Raw genomic sequence first — 19,425 nt, forward strand, 5'->3', positions numbered from 1 at the left:
GAATAGTTTTCCCCTTAATTATATATGTATATGTGTGTATGTTAATTTATTAATTAGTTGATACATTATAGTAATTGGCCTTTTTTCATTTTTAGGTTTCTCAATAGCTGAAGTTGCCTTTTATAAATAAACATAAGGCACACAGAATAGGAATAATTCACCTCTTTACAATCCTGTTTGCCAAAATAAAAAAAATAAAAACATCTTCACGATGGTGTTGTGAAGATTTTCAGAAAAAAGAAAAAAATTGTGAGAGAGAACACCATCAAATTTGCACGACCTGCCCACTCTATTACAAAGCCTTACACAATCAGTAATTTGTTTTTTGTAACATAATGCAAACATAATAGAATGCATACGTTAATGCATACAAGTGTAAAACAATCAATTTTAGAAACTAAAGGATTTAGGATTCTGATGACCGTTTTATAACGTTCTTAATAATAATAATAATAATAGTAATAATAATAATACATTTTGTTTATAATTCACTTCTCTAAAACCCAAACCGCTACAAAAACAGAGAAATCAATCATATAAAAAGAATCCATTATACTGGAAATCTAGTTATTATCCATATATAATGTGAATTTTTGTGTGTTGTCAGGTGATCATCACTTTGTATGGTGAACCAGTTGCTGCGGTAAAAGCTGGACAACACCCAACACAAACTGCAGAAGAGCAAACAGAACATCGCTCGGCTTTAAAAGGAGAAGCACCTGGAGTTCATGAACCAGATTGCGCTGATTTATCGGGTAAATGACATCACGTCTAAAAATAGAAATGTCATGCATCGCGATGCTTAGCGCAAAAACCCCTTTTAACTCCGAAAAAAAGGTCGCTTTTACTGCGTTCCGCGGCGCCGTATCGTGCAAATTTACTGGTCAGTTGGACCCAAAGCAGGTGATGCAACTTAACCATGCGCCCTGCTGCGTTGTTGCCGAAATAGAAGCTGCGTCTAAAAATAGAAATGTCACGCATGGCGTCAAGACGATGCTTAGCGCGAAAACCCCTTTTAACTCCGAAAAAATATCGCTTTTATGGCGTGCCGCGGCGCCGTATCGTGCAAATTTACTGGTCAGTTGGACCCAAAGCAGGTGATGCAACCTAACCATGCGCCCTGCTGCGTTGTCGCCGAAAAAGTTAGGACGCAGTGCCAGGGTGCTCTGATCGGTCAGGTTGCCTTGTGTGCTCTGACTGGTCAGTTGGACCCTGGGTCCTCTGGCTGGTCAGGTGGCCGTACGTGCGCTGATTAATCTGATAGCTGATGTGCTCTTTATGGGCCGTACGTGCGCTTATTAATCTGAAAGCTGATGTGCTGTCCTGATCGGCTGGTTGGCCTGGGGTGCTCTGATTGGTCAGGAGGCAGCTGTGTGCACTGGCTGGTCAAGTGCCTCAAACCGTGCCCTTGCAACGCAGGTGACGCAACCTAACCATGCGCCCTGCTGCCTTGTTGCAGAAATAGAAACGATGTCTAAAATCGAAATGTCATGCATGGCGTCATCGCGATGCTTAGCGCAAAAACCCCTTTTAACTCCGAAAAAAAGGTCGCTTTTACTGCGTTCCGCGGCGCCGTATCGTGCAAATTTACTGGTCAGTTGGACCCAAAGCAGGTGATGCAACTTAACCATGCGCCCTGCTGCGTTGTTGCCGAAATAGAAGCTGCGTCTAAAAATAGAAATGTCACGCATGGCGTCAAGACGATGCTTAGCGCGAAAACCCCTTTTAACTCCGAAAAAATATCGCTTTTATGGCGTGCCGCGGCGCCGTATCGTGCAAATTTACTGGTCAGTTGGACCCAAAGCAGGTGATGCAACCTAACCATGCGCCCTGCTGCGTTGTCGCCGAAAAAGTTAGGACGCAGTGCCAGGGTGCTCTGATCGGTCAGGTTGCCTTGTGTGCTCTGACTGGTCAGTTGGACCCTGGGTCCTCTGGCTGGTCAGGTGGCCGTACGTGCGCTGATTAATCTGATAGCTGATGTGCTCTTTATGGGCCGTACGTGCGCTTATTAATCTGAAAGCTGATGTGCTGTCCTGATCGGCTGGTTGGCCTGGGGTGCTCTGATTGGTCAGGAGGCAGCTGTGTGCACTGGCTGGTCAAGTGCCTCAAACCGTGCCCTTGCAACGCAGGTGACGCAACCTAACCATGCGCCCTGCTGCCTTGTTGCAGAAATAGAAACGATGTCTAAAATCGAAATGTCATGCATGGCGTCATCGCGATGCTTAGCGCAAAAACCCCTTTTAACTCCGAAAAAAAGGTCGCTTTTACTGCGTTCCGCGGCGCCGTATCGTGCAAATTTACTGGTCAGTTGGACCCAAAGCAGGTGATGCAACCTAACCATGCGCCCTGCTGCGTTGTTGCCGAAATAGAATCTGCGTCTAAAAATAGAAATGTCACGCATGGCGTCAAGACGATGCTTAGCGCGAAAACCCCTTTTAACTCCGAAAAAATATCGCTTTTATGGCGTGCCGCGGCGCCGTATCGTGCAAATTTACTGGTCAGTTGGACCCAAAGCAGGTGATGCAACCTAACCATGCGCCCTGCTGCGTTGTCGCCGAAAAAGTTAGGACGCAGTGCCAGGGTGCTCTGATCGGTCAGGTTGCCTTGTGTGCTCTGACTGGTCAGTTGGACCCTGGGTCCTCTGGCTGGTCAGGTGGCCGTACGTGCGCTGATTAATCTGATAGCTGATGTGCTCTTTATGGGCCGTACGTGCGCTTATTAATCTGAAAGCTGATGTGCTGTCCTGATCGGCTGGTTGGCCTGGGGTGCTCTGATTGGTCAGGAGGCAGCTGTGTGCACTGGCTGGTCAAGTGCCTCAAACCGTGCCCTTGCAACGCAGGTGACGCAACCTAACCATGCGCCCTGCTGCCTTGTTGCAGAAATAGAAACGATGTCTAAAATCGAAATGTCATGCATGGCGTCATCGCGATGCTTAGCGCAAAAACCCCTTTTAACTCCGAAAAAAAGGTCGCTTTTACTGCGTTCCGCGGCGCCGTATCGTGCAAATTTACTGGTCAGTTGGACCCAAAGCAGGTGATGCAACCTAACCATGCGCCCTGCTGCGTTGTTGCCGAAATAGAAGCTGCGTCTAAAAATAGAAATGTCACGCATGGCGTCAAGACGATGCTTAGCGCGAAAACCCCTTTTAACTCCGAAAAAATATCGCTTTTATGGCGTGCCGCGGCGCCGTATCGTGCAAATTTACTGGTCAGTTGGACCCAAAGCAGGTGATGCAACCTAACCATGCGCCCTGCTGCGTTGTCGCCGAAAAAGTTAGGACGCAGTGCCAGGGTGCTCTGATCGGTCAGGTTGCCTTGTGTGCTCTGACTGGTCAGTTGGACCCTGGGTCCTCTGGCTGGTCAGGTGGCCGTACGTGCGCTGATTAATCTGATAGCTGATGTGCTCTTTATGGGCCGTACGTGCGCTTATTAATCTGAAAGCTGATGTGCTGTCCTGATCGGCTGGTTGGCCTGGGGTGCTCTGATTGGTCAGGAGGCAGCTGTGTGCACTGGCTGGTCAAGTGCCTCAAACCGTGCCCTTGCAACGCAGGTGACGCAACCTAACCATGCGCCCTGCTGCCTTGTTGCAGAAATAGAAACGATGTCTAAAATCGAAATGTCATGCATGGCGTCATCGCGATGCTTAGCGCAAAAACCCCTTTTAACTCCGAAAAAAAGGTCGCTTTTACTGCGTTCCGCGGCGCCGTATCGTGCAAATTTACTGGTCAGTTGGACCCAAAGCAGGTGATGCAACTTAACCATGCGCCCTGCTGCGTTGTTGCCGAAATAGAAGCTGCGTCTAAAAATAGAAATGTCACGCATGGCGTCAAGACGATGCTTAGCGCGAAAACCCCTTTTAACTCCGAAAAAATATCGCTTTTATGGCGTGCCGCGGCGCCGTATCGTGCAAATTTACTGGTCAGTTGGACCCAAAGCAGGTGATGCAACCTAACCATGCGCCCTGCTGCGTTGTCGCCGAAAAAGTTAGGACGCAGTGCCAGGGTGCTCTGATCGGTCAGGTTGCCTTGTGTGCTCTGACTGGTCAGTTGGACCCTGGGTCCTCTGGCTGGTCAGGTGGCCGTACGTGCGCTGATTAATCTGATAGCTGATGTGCTCTTTATGGGCCGTACGTGCGCTTATTAATCTGAAAGCTGATGTGCTGTCCTGATCGGCTGGTTGGCCTGGGGTGCTCTGATTGGTCAGGAGGCAGCTGTGTGCACTGGCTGGTCAAGTGCCTCAAACCGTGCCCTTGCAACGCAGGTGACGCAACCTAACCATGCGCCCTGCTGCCTTGTTGCAGAAATAGAAACGATGTCTAAAATCGAAATGTCATGCATGGCGTCATCGCGATGCTTAGCGCAAAAACCCCTTTTAACTCCGAAAAAAAGGTCGCTTTTACTGCGTTCCGCGGCGCCGTATCGTGCAAATTTACTGGTCAGTTGGACCCAAAGCAGGTGATGCAACCTAACCATGCGCCCTGCTGCGTTGTTGCCGAAATAGAAGCTGCGTCTAAAAATAGAAATGTCACGCATGGCGTCAAGACGATGCTTAGCGCGAAAACCCCTTTTAACTCCGAAAAAATATCGCTTTTATGGCGTGCCGCGGCGCCGTATCGTGCAAATTTACTGGTCAGTTGGACCCAAAGCAGGTGATGCAACCTAACCATGCGCCCTGCTGCGTTGTCGCCGAAAAAGTTAGGACGCAGTGCCAGGGTGCTCTGATCGGTCAGGTTGCCTTGTGTGCTCTGACTGGTCAGTTGGACCCTGGGTCCTCTGGCTGGTCAGGTGGCCGTACGTGCGCTGATTAATCTGATAGCTGATGTGCTCTTTATGGGCCGTACGTGCGCTTATTAATCTGAAAGCTGATGTGCTGTCCTGATCGGCTGGTTGGCCTGGGGTGCTCTGATTGGTCAGGAGGCAGCTGTGTGCACTGGCTGGTCAAGTGCCTCAAACCGTGCCCTTGCAACGCAGGTGACGCAACCTAACCATGCGCCCTGCTGCCTTGTTGCAGAAATAGAAACGATGTCTAAAATCGAAATGTCATGCATGGCGTCATCGCGATGCTTAGCGCAAAAACCCCTTTTAACTCCGAAAAAAAGGTCGCTTTTACTGCGTTCCGCGGCGCCGTATCGTGCAAATTTACTGGTCAGTTGGACCCAAAGCAGGTGATGCAACTTAACCATGCGCCCTGCTGCGTTGTTGCCGAAATAGAAGCTGCGTCTAAAAATAGAAATGTCACGCATGGCGTCAAGACGATGCTTAGCGCGAAAACCCCTTTTAACTCCGAAAAAATATCGCTTTTATGGCGTGCCGCGGCGCCGTATCGTGCAAATTTACTGGTCAGTTGGACCCAAAGCAGGTGATGCAACCTAACCATGCGCCCTGCTGCGTTGTCGCCGAAAAAAGTTAGGACGCAGTGCCAGGGTGCTCTGATCGGTCAGGTTGCCTTGTGTGCTCTGACTGGTCAGTTGGACCCTGGGTCCTCTGGCTGGTCAGGTGGCCGTGCGTGCGCTGATTAATCTGATAGCTGATGTGCTCTTTATGGGCCGTACGTGCGCTTATTAATCTGAAAGCTGATGTGCTGTCCTGATCGGCTGGTTGGCCTGGGGTGCTCTGATTGGTCAGGAGGCAGCTGTGTGCACTGGCTGGTCAAGTGCCTCAAACCGTGCCCTTGCAACGCAGGTGACGCAACCTAACCATGCGCCCTGCTGCCTTGTTGCAGAAATAGAAACGATGTCTAAAATCGAAATGTCATGCATGGCGTCATCGCGATGCTTAGCGCAAAAACCCCTTTTAACTCCGAAAAAAAGGTCGCTTTTACTGCGTTCCGCGGCGCCGTATCGTGCAAATTTACTGGTCAGTTGGACCCAAAGCAGGTGATGCAACTTAACCATGCGCCCTGCTGCGTTGTTGCCGAAATAGAAGCTGCGTCTAAAAATAGAAATGTCACGCATGGCGTCAAGACGATGCTTAGAGCGAAAACCCCTTTTAACTCCGAAAAAATATCGCTTTTATGGCGTGCCGCGGCGCCGTATCGTGCAAATTTACTGGTCAGTTGGACCCAAAGCAGGTGATGCAACCTAACCATGCGCCCTGCTGCGTTGTCGCCGAAAAAGTTAGGACGCAGTGCCAGGGTGCTCTGATCGGTCAGGTTGCCTTGTGTGCTCTGACTGGTCAGTTGGACCCTGGGTCCTCTGGCTGGTCAGGTGGCCGTACGTGCGCTGATTAATCTGATAGCTGATGTGCTCTTTATGGGCCGTACGTGCGCTTATTAATCTGAAAGCTGATGTGCTGTCCTGATCGGCTGGTTGGCCTGGGGTGCTCTGATTGGTCAGGAGGCAGCTGTGTGCACTGGCTGGTCAAGTGCCTCAAACCGTGCCCTTGCAACGCAGGTGACGCAACCTAACCATGCGCCCTGCTGCCTTGTTGCAGAAATAGAAACGATGTCTAAAATCGAAATGTCATGCATGGCGTCATCGCGATGCTTAGCGCAAAAACCCCTTTTAACTCCGAAAAAAAGGTCGCTTTTACTGCGTTCCGCGGCGCCGTATCGTGCAAATTTACTGGTCAGTTGGACCCAAAGCAGGTGATGCAACTTAACCATGCGCCCTGCTGCGTTGTTGCCGAAATAGAAGCTGCGTCTAAAAATAGAAATGTCACGCATGGCGTCAAGACGATGCTTAGCGCGAAAACCCCTTTTAACTCCGAAAAAATATCGCTTTTATGGCGTGCCGCGGCGCCGTATCGTGCAAATTTACTGGTCAGTTGGACCCAAAGCAGGTGATGCAACCTAACCATGCGCCCTGCTGCGTTGTCGCCGAAAAAGTTAGGACGCAGTGCCAGGGTGCTCTGATCGGTCAGGTTGCCTTGTGTGCTCTGACTGGTCAGTTGGACCCTGGGTCCTCTGGCTGGTCAGGTGGCCGTACGTGCGCTGATTAATCTGATAGCTGATGTGCTCTTTATGGGCCGTACGTGCGCTTATTAATCTGAAAGCTGATGTGCTGTCCTGATCGGCTGGTTGGCCTGGGGTGCTCTGATTGGTCAGGAGGCAGCTGTGTGCACTGGCTGGTCAAGTGCCTCAAACCGTGCCCTTGCAACGCAGGTGACGCAACCTAACCATGCGCCCTGCTGCCTTGTTGCAGAAATAGAAACGATGTCTAAAATCGAAATGTCATGCATGGCGTCATCGCGATGCTTAGCGCAAAAACCCCTTTTAACTCCGAAAAAAAGGTCGCTTTTACTGCGTTCCGCGGCGCCGTATCGTGCAAATTTACTGGTCAGTTGGACCCAAAGCAGGTGATGCAACTTAACCATGCGCCCTGCTGCGTTGTTGCCGAAATAGAAGCTGCGTCTAAAAATAGAAATGTCACGCATGGCGTCAAGACGATGCTTAGCGCGAAAACCCCTTTTAACTCCGAAAAAATATCGCTTTTATGGCGTGCCGCGGCGCCGTATCGTGCAAATTTACTGGTCAGTTGGACCCAAAGCAGGTGATGCAACCTAACCATGCGCCCTGCTGCGTTGTCGCCGAAAAAGTTAGGACGCAGTGCCAGGGTGCTCTGATCGGTCAGGTTGCCTTGTGTGCTCTGACTGGTCAGTTGGACCCTGGGTCCTCTGGCTGGTCAGGTGGCCGTACGTGCGCTGATTAATCTGATAGCTGATGTGCTCTTTATGGGCCGTACGTGCGCTTATTAATCTGAAAGCTGATGTGCTGTCCTGATCGGCTGGTTGGCCTGGGGTGCTCTGATTGGTCAGGAGGCAGCTGTGTGCACTGGCTGGTCAAGTGCCTCAAACCGTGCCCTTGCAACGCAGGTGACGCAACCTAACCATGCGCCCTGCTGCCTTGTTGCAGAAATAGAAACGATGTCTAAAATCGAAATGTCATGCATGGCGTCATCGCGATGCTTAGCGCAAAAACCCCTTTTAACTCCGAAAAAAAGGTCGCTTTTACTGCGTTCCGCGGCGCCGTATCGTGCAAATTTACTGGTCAGTTGGACCCAAAGCAGGTGATGCAACTTAACCATGCGCCCTGCTGCGTTGTTGCCGAAATAGAAGCTGCGTCTAAAAATAGAAATGTCACGCATGGCGTCAAGACGATGCTTAGCGCGAAAACCCCTTTTAACTCCGAAAAAATATCGCTTTTATGGCGTGCCGCGGCGCCGTATCGTGCAAATTTACTGGTCAGTTGGACCCAAAGCAGGTGATGCAACCTAACCATGCGCCCTGCTGCGTTGTCGCCGAAAAAAGTTAGGACGCAGTGCCAGGGTGCTCTGATCGGTCAGGTTGCCTTGTGTGCTCTGACTGGTCAGTTGGACCCTGGGTCCTCTGGCTGGTCAGGTGGCCGTGCGTGCGCTGATTAATCTGATAGCTGATGTGCTCTTTATGGGCCGTACGTGCGCTTATTAATCTGAAAGCTGATGTGCTGTCCTGATCGGCTGGTTGGCCTGGGGTGCTCTGATTGGTCAGGAGGCAGCTGTGTGCACTGGCTGGTCAAGTGCCTCAAACCGTGCCCTTGCAACGCAGGTGACGCAACCTAACCATGCGCCCTGCTGCCTTGTTGCAGAAATAGAAACGATGTCTAAAATCGAAATGTCATGCATGGCGTCATCGCGATGCTTAGCGCAAAAACCCCTTTTAACTCCGAAAAAAAGGTCGCTTTTACTGCGTTCCGCGGCGCCGTATCGTGCAAATTTACTGGTCAGTTGGACCCAAAGCAGGTGATGCAACTTAACCATGCGCCCTGCTGCGTTGTTGCCGAAATAGAAGCTGCGTCTAAAAATAGAAATGTCACGCATGGCGTCAAGACGATGCTTAGCGCGAAAACCCCTTTTAACTCCGAAAAAATATCGCTTTTATGGCGTGCCGCGGCGCCGTATCGTGCAAATTTACTGGTCAGTTGGACCCAAAGCAGGTGATGCAACCTAACCATGCGCCCTGCTGCGTTGTCGCCGAAAAAAGTTAGGACGCAGTGCCAGGGTGCTCTGATCGGTCAGGTTGCCTTGTGTGCTCTGACTGGTCAGTTGGACCCTGGGTCCTCTGGCTGGTCAGGTGGCCGTGCGTGCGCTGATTAATCTGATAGCTGATGTGCTCTTTATGGGCCGTACGTGCGCTTATTAATCTGAAAGCTGATGTGCTGTCCTGATCGGCTGGTTGGCCTGGGGTGCTCTGATTGGTCAGGAGGCAGCTGTGTGCACTGGCTGGTCAAGTGCCTCAAACCGTGCCCTTGCAACGCAGGTGACGCAACCTAACCATGCGCCCTGCTGCCTTGTTGCAGAAATAGAAACGATGTCTAAAATCGAAATGTCATGCATGGCGTCATCGCGATGCTTAGCGCAAAAACCCCTTTTAACTCCGAAAAAAAGGTCGCTTTTACTGCGTTCCGCGGCGCCGTATCGTGCAAATTTACTGGTCAGTTGGACCCAAAGCAGGTGATGCAACTTAACCATGCGCCCTGCTGCGTTGTTGCCGAAATAGAAGCTGCGTCTAAAAATAGAAATGTCACGCATGGCGTCAAGACGATGCTTAGCGCGAAAACCCCTTTTAACTCCGAAAAAATATCGCTTTTATGGCGTGCCGCGGCGCCGTATCGTGCAAATTTACTGGTCAGTTGGACCCAAAGCAGGTGATGCAACCTAACCATGCGCCCTGCTGCGTTGTCGCCGAAAAAGTTAGGACGCAGTGCCAGGGTGCTCTGATCGGTCAGGTTGCCTTGTGTGCTCTGACTGGTCAGTTGGACCCTGGGTCCTCTGGCTGGTCAGGTGGCCGTACGTGCGCTGATTAATCTGATAGCTGATGTGCTCTTTATGGGCCGTACGTGCGCTTATTAATCTGAAAGCTGATGTGCTGTCCTGATCGGCTGGTTGGCCTGGGGTGCTCTGATTGGTCAGGAGGCAGCTGTGTGCACTGGCTGGTCAAGTGCCTCAAACCGTGCCCTTGCAACGCAGGTGACGCAACCTAACCATGCGCCCTGCTGCCTTGTTGCAGAAATAGAAACGATGTCTAAAATCGAAATGTCATGCATGGCGTCATCGCGATGCTTAGCGCAAAAACCCCTTTTAACTCCGAAAAAAAGGTCGCTTTTACTGCGTTCCGCGGCGCCGTATCGTGCAAATTTACTGGTCAGTTGGACCCAAAGCAGGTGATGCAACTTAACCATGCGCCCTGCTGCGTTGTTGCCGAAATAGAAGCTGCGTCTAAAAATAGAAATGTCACGCATGGCGTCAAGACGATGCTTAGCGCGAAAACCCCTTTTAACGCCGAAAAAATATCGCTTTTATGGCGTGCCGCGGCGCCGTATCGTGCAAATTTACTGGTCAGTTGGACCCAAAGCAGGTGATGCAACCTAACCATGCGCCCTGCTGCGTTGTCGCCGAAAAAAGTTAGGACGCAGTGCCAGGGTGCTCTGATCGGTCAGGTTGCCTTGTGTGCTCTGACTGGTCAGTTGGACCCTGGGTCCTCTGGCTGGTCAGGTGGCCGTGCGTGCGCTGATTAATCTGATAGCTGATGTGCTCTTTATGGGCCGTACGTGCGCTTATTAATCTGAAAGCTGATGTGCTGTCCTGATCGGCTGGTTGGCCTGGGGTGCTCTGATTGGTCAGGAGGCAGCTGTGTGCACTGGCTGGTCAAGTGCCTCAAACCGTGCCCTTGCAACGCAGGTGACGCAACCTAACCATGCGCCCTGCTGCCTTGTTGCAGAAATAGAAACGATGTCTAAAATCGAAATGTCATGCATGGCGTCATCGCGATGCTTAGCGCAAAAACCCCTTTTAACTCCGAAAAAAAGGTCGCTTTTACTGCGTTCCGCGGCGCCGTATCGTGCAAATTTACTGGTCAGTTGGACCCAAAGCAGGTGATGCAACTTAACCATGCGCCCTGCTGCGTTGTTGCCGAAATAGAAGCTGCGTCTAAAAATAGAAATGTCACGCATGGCGTCAAGACGATGCTTAGCGCGAAAACCCCTTTTAACTCCGAAAAAATATCGCTTTTATGGCGTGCCGCGGCGCCGTATCGTGCAAATTTACTGGTCAGTTGGACCCAAAGCAGGTGATGCAACCTAACCATGCGCCCTGCTGCGTTGTCGCCGAAAAAGTTAGGACGCAGTGCCAGGGTGCTCTGATCGGTCAGGTTGCCTTGTGTGCTCTGACTGGTCAGTTGGACCCTGGGTCCTCTGGCTGGTCAGGTGGCCGTACGTGCGCTGATTAATCTGATAGCTGATGTGCTCTTTATGGGCCGTACGTGCGCTTATTAATCTGAAAGCTGATGTGCTGTCCTGATCGGCTGGTTGGCCTGGGGTGCTCTGATTGGTCAGGAGGCAGCTGTGTGCACTGGCTGGTCAAGTGCCTCAAACCGTGCCCTTGCAACGCAGGTGACGCAACCTAACCATGCGCCCTGCTGCCTTGTTGCAGAAATAGAAACGATGTCTAAAATTGAAATGTCATGCATGGCGTCATCGCGATGCTTAGCGCAAAAACCCCTTTTAACTCCGAAAAAAAGGTCGCTTTTACTGCGTTCCGCGGCGCCGTATCGTGCAAATTTACTGGTCAGTTGGACCCAAAGCAGGTGATGCAACTTAACCATGCGCCCTGCTGCGTTGTTGCCGAAATAGAAGCTGCGTCTAAAAATAGAAATGTCACGCATGGCGTCAAGACGATGCTTAGCGCGAAAACCCCTTTTAACTCCGAAAAAATATCGCTTTTATGGCGTGCCGCGGCGCCGTATCGTGCAAATTTACTGGTCAGTTGGACCCAAAGCAGGTGATGCAACCTAACCATGCGCCCTGCTGCGTTGTCGCCGAAAAAAGTTAGGACGCAGTGCCAGGGTGCTCTGATCGGTCAGGTTGCCTTGTGTGCTCTGACTGGTCAGTTGGACCCTGGGTCCTCTGGCTGGTCAGGTGGCCGTGCGTGCGCTGATTAATCTGATAGCTGATGTGCTCTTTATGGGCCGTACGTGCGCTTATTAATCTGAAAGCTGATGTGCTGTCCTGATCGGCTGGTTGGCCTGGGGTGCTCTGATTGGTCAGGAGGCAGCTGTGTGCACTGGCTGGTCAAGTGCCTCAAACCGTGCCCTTGCAACGCAGGTGACGCAACCTAACCATGCGCCCTGCTGCCTTGTTGCAGAAATAGAAACTATGTCTAAAATCGAAATGTCATGCATGGCGTCATCGCGATGCTTAGCGCAAAAACCCCTTTTAACTCCGAAAAAAAGGTCGCTTTTACTGCGTTCCGCGGCGCCGTATCGTGCAAATTTACTGGTCAGTTGGACCCAAAGCAGGTGATGCAACTTAACCATGCGCCCTGCTGCGTTGTTGCCGAAATAGAAGCTGCGTCTAAAAATAGAAATGTCACGCATGGCGTCAAGACGATGCTTAGCGCGAAAACCCCTTTTAACTCCGAAAAAAAATCGCTTTTATGGCGTGCCGCGGCGCCGTATCGTGCAAATTTACTGGTCAGTTGGACCCAAAGCAGGTGATGCAACCTAACCATGCGCCCTGCTGCGTTGTCGCCGAAAAAAGTTAGGACGCAGTGCCAGGGTGCTCTGATCGGTCAGGTTGCCTTGTGTGCTCTGACTGGTCAGTTGGACCCTGGGTCCTCTGGCTGGTCAGGTGGCCGTGCGTGCGCTGATTAATCTGATAGCTGATGTGCTCTTTATGGGCCGTACGTGCGCTTATTAATCTGAAAGCTGATGTGCTGTCCTGATCGGCTGGTTGGCCTGGGGTGCTCTGATTGGTCAGGAGGCAGCTGTGTGCACTGGCTGGTCAAGTGCCTCAAACCGTGCCCTTGCAACGCAGGTGACGCAACCTAACCATGCGCCCTGCTGCCTTGTTGCAGAAATAGAAACGATGTCTAAAATCGAAATGTCATGCATGGCGTCATCGCGATGCTTAGCGCAAAAACCCCTTTTAACTCCGAAAAAAAGGTCGCTTTTACTGCGTTCCGCGGCGCCGTATCGTGCAAATTTACTGGTCAGTTGGACCCAAAGCAGGTGATGCAACTTAACCATGCGCCCTGCTGCGTTGTTGCCGAAATAGAAGCTGCGTCTAAAAATAGAAATGTCACGCATGGCGTCAAGACGATGCTTAGCGCGAAAACCCCTTTTAACTCCGAAAAAATATCGCTTTTATGGCGTGCCGCGGCGCCGTATCGTGCAAATTTACTGGTCAGTTGGACCCAAAGCAGGTGATGCAACCTAACCATGCGCCCTGCTGCGTTGTCGCCGAAAAAGTTAGGACGCAGTGCCAGGGTGCTCTGATCGGTCAGGTTGCCTTGTGTGCTCTGACTGGTCAGTTGGACCCTGGGTCCTCTGGCTGGTCAGGTGGCCGTACGTGCGCTGATTAATCTGATAGCTGATGTGCTCTTTATGGGCCGTACGTGCGCTTATTAATCTGAAAGCTGATGTGCTGTCCTGATCGGCTGGTTGGCCTGGGGTGCTCTGATTGGTCAGGAGGCAGCTGTGTGCACTGGCTGGTCAAGTGCCTCAAACCGTGCCCTTGCAACGCAGGTGACGCAACCTAACCATGCGCCCTGCTGCCTTGTTGCAGAAATAGAAACGATGTCTAAAATCGAAATGTCATGCATGGCGTCATCGCGATGCTTAGCGCAAAAACCCCTTTTAACTCCGAAAAAAAGGTCGCTTTTACTGCGTTCCGCGGCGCCGTATCGTGCAAATTTACTGGTCAGTTGGACCCAAAGCAGGTGATGCAACTTAACCATGCGCCCTGCTGCGTTGTTGCCGAAATAGAAGCTGCGTCTAAAAATAGAAATGTCACGCATGGCGTCAAGACGATGCTTAGCGCGAAAACCCCTTTTAACTCCGAAAAAATATCGCTTTTATGGCGTGCCGCGGCGCCGTATCGTGCAAATTTACTGGTCAGTTGGACCCAAAGCAGGTGATGCAACCTAACCATGCGCCCTGCTGCGTTGTCGCCGAAAAAAGTTAGGACGCAGTGCCAGGGTGCTCTGATCGGTCAGGTTGCCTTGTGTGCTCTGACTGGTCAGTTGGACCCTGGGTCCTCTGGCTGGTCAGGTGGCCGTGCGTGCGCTGATTAATCTGATAGCTGATGTGCTCTTTATGGGCCGTACGTGCGCTTATTAATCTGAAAGCTGATGTGCTGTCCTGATCGGCTGGTTGGCCTGGGGTGCTCTGATTGGTCAGGAGGCAGCTGTGTGCACTGGCTGGTCAAGTGCCTCAAACCGTGCCCTTGCAACGCAGGTGACGCAACCTAACCATGCGCCCTGCTGCCTTGTTGCAGAAATAGAAACGATGTCTAAAATCGAAATGTCATGCATGGCGTCATCGCGATGCTTAGCGCAAAAACCCCTTTTAACTCCGAAAAAAAGGTCGCTTTTACTGCGTTCCGCGGCGCCGTATCGTGCAAATTTACTGGTCAGTTGGACCCAAAGCAGGTGATGCAACTTAACCATGCGCCCTGCTGCGTTGTTGCCGAAATAGAAGCTGCGTCTAAAAATAGAAATGTCACGCATGGCGTCAAGACGATGCTTAGCGCGAAAACCCCTTTTAACTCCGAAAAAATATCGCTTTTATGGCGTGCCGCGGCGCCGTATCGTGCAAATTTACTGGTCAGTTGGACCCAAAGCAGGTGATGCAACCTAACCATGCGCCCTGCTGCGTTGTCGCCGAAAAAGTTAGGACGCAGTGCCAGGGTGCTCTGATCGGTCAGGTTGCCTTGTGTGCTCTGACTGGTCAGTTGGACCCTGGGTCCTCTGGCTGGTCAGGTGGCCGTACGTGCGCTGATTAATCTGATAGCTGATGTGCTCTTTATGGGCCGTACGTGCGCTTATTAATCTGAAAGCTGATGTGCTGTCCTGATCGGCTGGTTGGCCTGGGGTGCTCTGATTGGTCAGGAGGCAGCTGTGTGCACTGGCTGGTCAAGTGCCTCAAACCGTGCCCTTGCAACGCAGGTGACGCAACCTAACCATGCGCCCTGCTGCCTTGTTGCAGAAATAGAAACGATGTCTAAAATCGAAATGTCATGCATGGCGTCATCGCGATGCTTAGCGCAAAAACCCCTTTTAACTCCGAAAAAAAGGTCGCTTTTACTGCGTTCCGCGGCGCCGTATCGTGCAAATTTACTGGTCAGTTGGACCCAAAGCAGGTGATGCAACTTAACCATGCGCCCTGCTGCGTTGTTGCCGAAATAGAAGCTGCGTTTAAAAATAGAAATGGCACGCATGGCGTCAAGACGATGCTTAGCGCGAAAACCCCTTTTAACTCCTAAAAAATATCGCTTTTATGGCGTGCCGCGGCGCCGTATCGTGCAAATTTACTGGTCAGTTGGACCCAAAGCAGGTGATGCAACCTAACCATGCGCCCTGCTGCGTTGTCGCCGAAAAAGTTAGGACGCAGTGCCAGGGTGCTCTGATCGGTCAGGTTGCCTTGTGTGCTCTGACTGGTCAGTTGGACCCTGGGTCCTCTGGCTGGTCAGGTGGCCGTACGTGCGCTGATTAATCTGATAGCTGATGTGCTCTTTATGGGCCGTACGTGCGCTTATTAATCTGAAAGCTGATGTGCTGTCCTGATCGGCTGGTTGGCCTGGGGTGCTCTGATTGGTCAGGAGGCAGCTGTGTGCACTGGCTGGTCAAGTGCCTCAAACCGTGCCCTTGCAACGCAGGTGACGCAACCTAACCATGCGCCCTGCTGCCTTGTTGCAGAAATAGAAACGATGTCTAAAATCGAAATGTCATGCATGGCGTCATCGCGATGCTTAGCGCAAAAACCCCTTTTAACTCCGAAAAAAAGGTCGCTTTTACTGCGTTCCGCGGCGCTGTATCGTGCAAATTTACTGGTCAGTTGGACCCAAAGCAGGTGATGCAACTTAACCATGCGCCCTGCTGCGTTGTTGCCGAAATAGAAGCTGCGTCTAAAAATAGAAATGTCACGCATGGCGTCAAGACGATGCTTAGCGCGAAAACCCCTTTTAACTCCGATAAAAAATCGCTTTTATGGCGTGCCGCGGCGCCGTATCGTGCAAATTTACTGGTCAGTTGGACCCAAAGCAGGTGATGCAACCTAACCATGCGCCCTGCTGCGTTGTCGCCGAAAAAAGTTAGGACGCAGTGCCAGGGTGCTCTGATCGGTCAGGTTGCCTTGTGTGCTCTGACTGGTCAGTTGGACCCTGGGTCCTCTGGCTGGTCAGGTGGCCGTACGTGCGCTGATTAATCTGATAGCTGATGTGCTCTTTATGGGCCGTACGTGCGCTTATTAATCTGAAAGCTGATGTGCTGTCCTGATCGGCTGGTTGGCCTGGGGTGCTCTGATTGGTCAGGAGGCAGCTGTGTGCACTGGCTGGTCAAGTGCCTCAAACCGTGCCCTTGCAACGCAGGTGACGCAACCTAACCATGCGCCCTGCTGCCTTGTTGCAGAAATAGAAACGATGTCTAAAATCGAAATGTCATGCATGGCGTCATCGCGATGCTTAGCGCAAAAACCCCTTTTAACTCCGAAAAAAAGGTCGCTTTTACTGCGTTCCGCGGCGCCGTATCGTGCAAATTTACTGGTCAGTTGGACCCAAAGCAGGTGATGCAACTTAACCATGCGCCCTGCTGCGTTGTTGCCGAAATAGAAGCTGCGTCTAAAAATAGAAATGTCACGCATGGCGTCAAGACGATGCTTAGCGCGAAAACCCCTTTTAACTCAGAAAAAATATCGCTTTTATGGCGTGCCGCGGCGCCGTATCGTGCAAATTTACTGGTCAGTTGGACCCAAAGCAGGTGATGCAACCTAACCATGCGCCCTGCTGCGTTGTCGCCGAAAAAGTTAGGACGCAGTGCCAGGGTGCTCTGATCGGTCAGGTTGCCTTGTGTGCTCTGACTGGTCAGTTGGACCCTGGGTCCTCTGGCTGGTCAGGTGGCCGTACGTGCGCTGATTAATCTGATAGCTGATGTGCTCTTTATGGGCCGTACGTGCGCTTATTAATCTGAAAGCTGATGTGCTGTCCTGATCGGCTGGTTGGCCTGGGGTGCTCTGATTGGTCAGGAGGCAGCTGTGTGCACTGGCTGGTCAAGTGCCTCAAACCGTGCCCTTGCAACGCAGGTGACGCAACCTAACCATGCGCCCTGCTGCCTTGTTGCAGAAATAGAAACGATGTCTAAAATCGAAATGTCATGCATGGCGTCATCGCGATGCTTAGCGCAAAAACCCCTTTTAACTCCGAAAAAAAGGTCGCTTTTACTGCGTTCCGCGGCGCCGTATCGTGCAAATTTACTGGTCAGTTGGACCCAAAGCAGGTGATGCAACTTAACCATGCGCCCTGCTGCGTTGTTGCCGAAATAGAAGCTGCGTCTAAAAATAGAAATGTCACGCATGGCGTCAAGACGATGCTTAGCGCGAAAACCCCTTTTAACTCCGAAAAAATATCGCTTTTATGGCGTGCCGCGGCGCCGTATCGTGCAAATTTACTGGTCAGTTGGACCCAAAGCAGGTGATGCAACCTAACCATGCGCCCTGCTGCGTTGTCGCCGAAAAAAGTTAGGACGCAGTGCCAGGGTGCTCTGATCGGTCAGGTTGCCTTGTGTGCTCTGACTGGTCAGTTGGACCCTGGGTCCTCTGGCTGGTCAGGTGGCCGTACGTGCGCTGATTAATCTGATAGCTGATGTGCTCTTTATGGGCCGTACGTGCGCTTATTAATCTGAAAGCTGATGTGCTGTCCTGATCGGCTGGTTGGCCTGGGGTGCTCTGATTGGTCAGGAGGCAGCTGTGTGCACTGGCTGGTCAAGTGCCTCAAACCGTGCCCTTGCAACGCAGGTGACGCAACCTAACCATGCGCCCTGCTGCCTTGTTGCAGAAATAGAAACGATGTCTAAAATCGAAATGTCATGCATGGCGTCATCGCGATGCTTAGCGCAAAAACCCCTTTTAACTCCGAAAAAAAGGTCGCTTTTACTGCGTTCCGCGGCGCCGTATCGTGCAAATTTACTGGTCAGTTGGACCCAAAGCAGGTGATGCAACTTAACCATGCGCCCTGCTGCGTTGTTGCCGAAATAGAAGCTGCGTCTAAAAATAGAAATGTCACGCATGGCGTCAAGACGATGCTTAGCGCGAAAACCCCTTTTAACTCCGAAAAAATATCGCTTTTATGGCGTGCCGCGGCGCCGTATCGTGCAAATTTACTGGTCAGTTGGACCCAAAGCAGGTGATGCAACCTAACCATGCGCCCTGCTGCGTTGTCGCCGAAAAAAGTTAGGACGCAGTGCCAGGGTGCTCTGATCGGTCAGGTTGCCTTGTGTGCTCTGACTGGTCAGTTGGACCCTGGGTCCTCTGGCTGGTCAGGTGGCCGTACGTGCGCTGATTAATCTGATAGCTGATGTGCTCTTTATGGGCCGTACGTGCGCTTATTAATCTGAAAGCTGATGTGCTGTCCTGATCGGCTGGTTGGCCTGGGGTGCTCTGATTGGTCAGGAGGCAGCTGTGTGCACTGGCTGGTCAAGTGCCTCAAACCGTGCCCTTGCAACGCAGGTGACGCAACCTAACCATGCGCCCTGCTGCCTTGTTGCAGAAATAGAAACGATGTCTAAAATCGAAATGTCATGCATGGCGTCATCGCGATGCTTAGCGCAAAAACCCCTTTTAACTCCGAAAAAAAGGTCGCTTTTACTGCGTTCCGCGGCGCCGTATCGTGCAAATTTACTGGTCAGTTGGACCCAAAGCAGGTGATGCAACTTAACCATGCGCCCTGCTGCGTTGTTGCCGAAATAGAAGCTGCGTCTAAAAATAGAAATGTCACGCATGGCGTCAAGACGATGCTTAGCGCGAAAACCCCTTTTAACTCCGAAAAAATATCGCTTTTATGGCGTGCCGCGGCGCCGTATCGTGCAAATTTACTGGTCAGTTGGACCCAAAGCAGGTGATGCAACCTAACCATGCGCCCTGCTGCGTTGTCGCCGAAAAAAGTTAGGACGCAGTGCCAGGGTGCTCTGATCGGTCAGGTTGCCTTGTGTGCTCTGACTGGTCAGTTGGACCCTGGGTCCTCTAGCTGGTCAGGTGGCCGTACGTGCGCTGATTAATCTGATAGCTGATGTGCTCTTTATGGGCCGTACGTGCGCTTATTAATCTGAAAGCTGATGTGCTGTCCTGATCGGCTGGTTGGCCTGGGGTGCTCTGATTGGTCAGGAGGCAGCTGTGTGCACTGGCTGGTCAAGTGCCTCAAACCGTGCCCTTGCAACGCAGGTGACGCAACCTAACCATGCGCCCTGCTGCCTTGTTGCAGAAATAGAAACGATGTCTAAAATCGAAATGTCATGCATGGCGTCATCGCGATGCTTAGCGCAAAAACCCCTTTTAACTCCGAAAAAAAGGTCGCTTTTACTGCGTTCCGCGGCGCCGTATCGTGCAAATTTACTGGTCAGTTGGACCCAAAGCAGGTGATGCAACTTAACCATGCGCCCTGCTGCGTTGTTGCCGAAATAGAAGCT

General features: G+C 51.6%; 2 long non-coding RNA genes across 15 annotated transcripts in view; one reads left to right on the top strand and one right to left on the bottom strand.

Moving 5' to 3' along the window:
• Nucleotides 1-19,425, bottom strand: part of LOC147847018 (uncharacterized) — a 919,394-nt gene that overhangs the window by 463,425 nt on the left and 436,544 nt on the right. The window lies entirely within an intron of this gene.
• The window catches only part of LOC108190370 (uncharacterized), a 124,126-nt gene that overhangs the window by 13,225 nt on the left and 91,476 nt on the right, over nt 1-19,425 (top strand). For 13 of the 14 annotated variants that reach the window (XR_015477221.1, XR_015477210.1, XR_015477208.1 and 10 more), the window contains one exon: nt 608-755. This is a non-coding gene — a long non-coding RNA (uncharacterized LOC108190370). Of the gene's footprint in view, nt 1-607; nt 4,358-4,551; nt 4,581-19,425 lie in introns of those variants that run through there. The other variant, XR_015477213.1, reaches the window with a different exon arrangement.

The sequence above is a fragment of the Danio rerio genome, chromosome 1 (assembly GCF_052040795.2).
Source record: "Danio rerio strain M-AB ecotype USA chromosome 1, GRCz13ab, whole genome shotgun sequence".
Taxonomy (NCBI): Eukaryota; Metazoa; Chordata; class Actinopteri; order Cypriniformes; family Danionidae; genus Danio; species Danio rerio.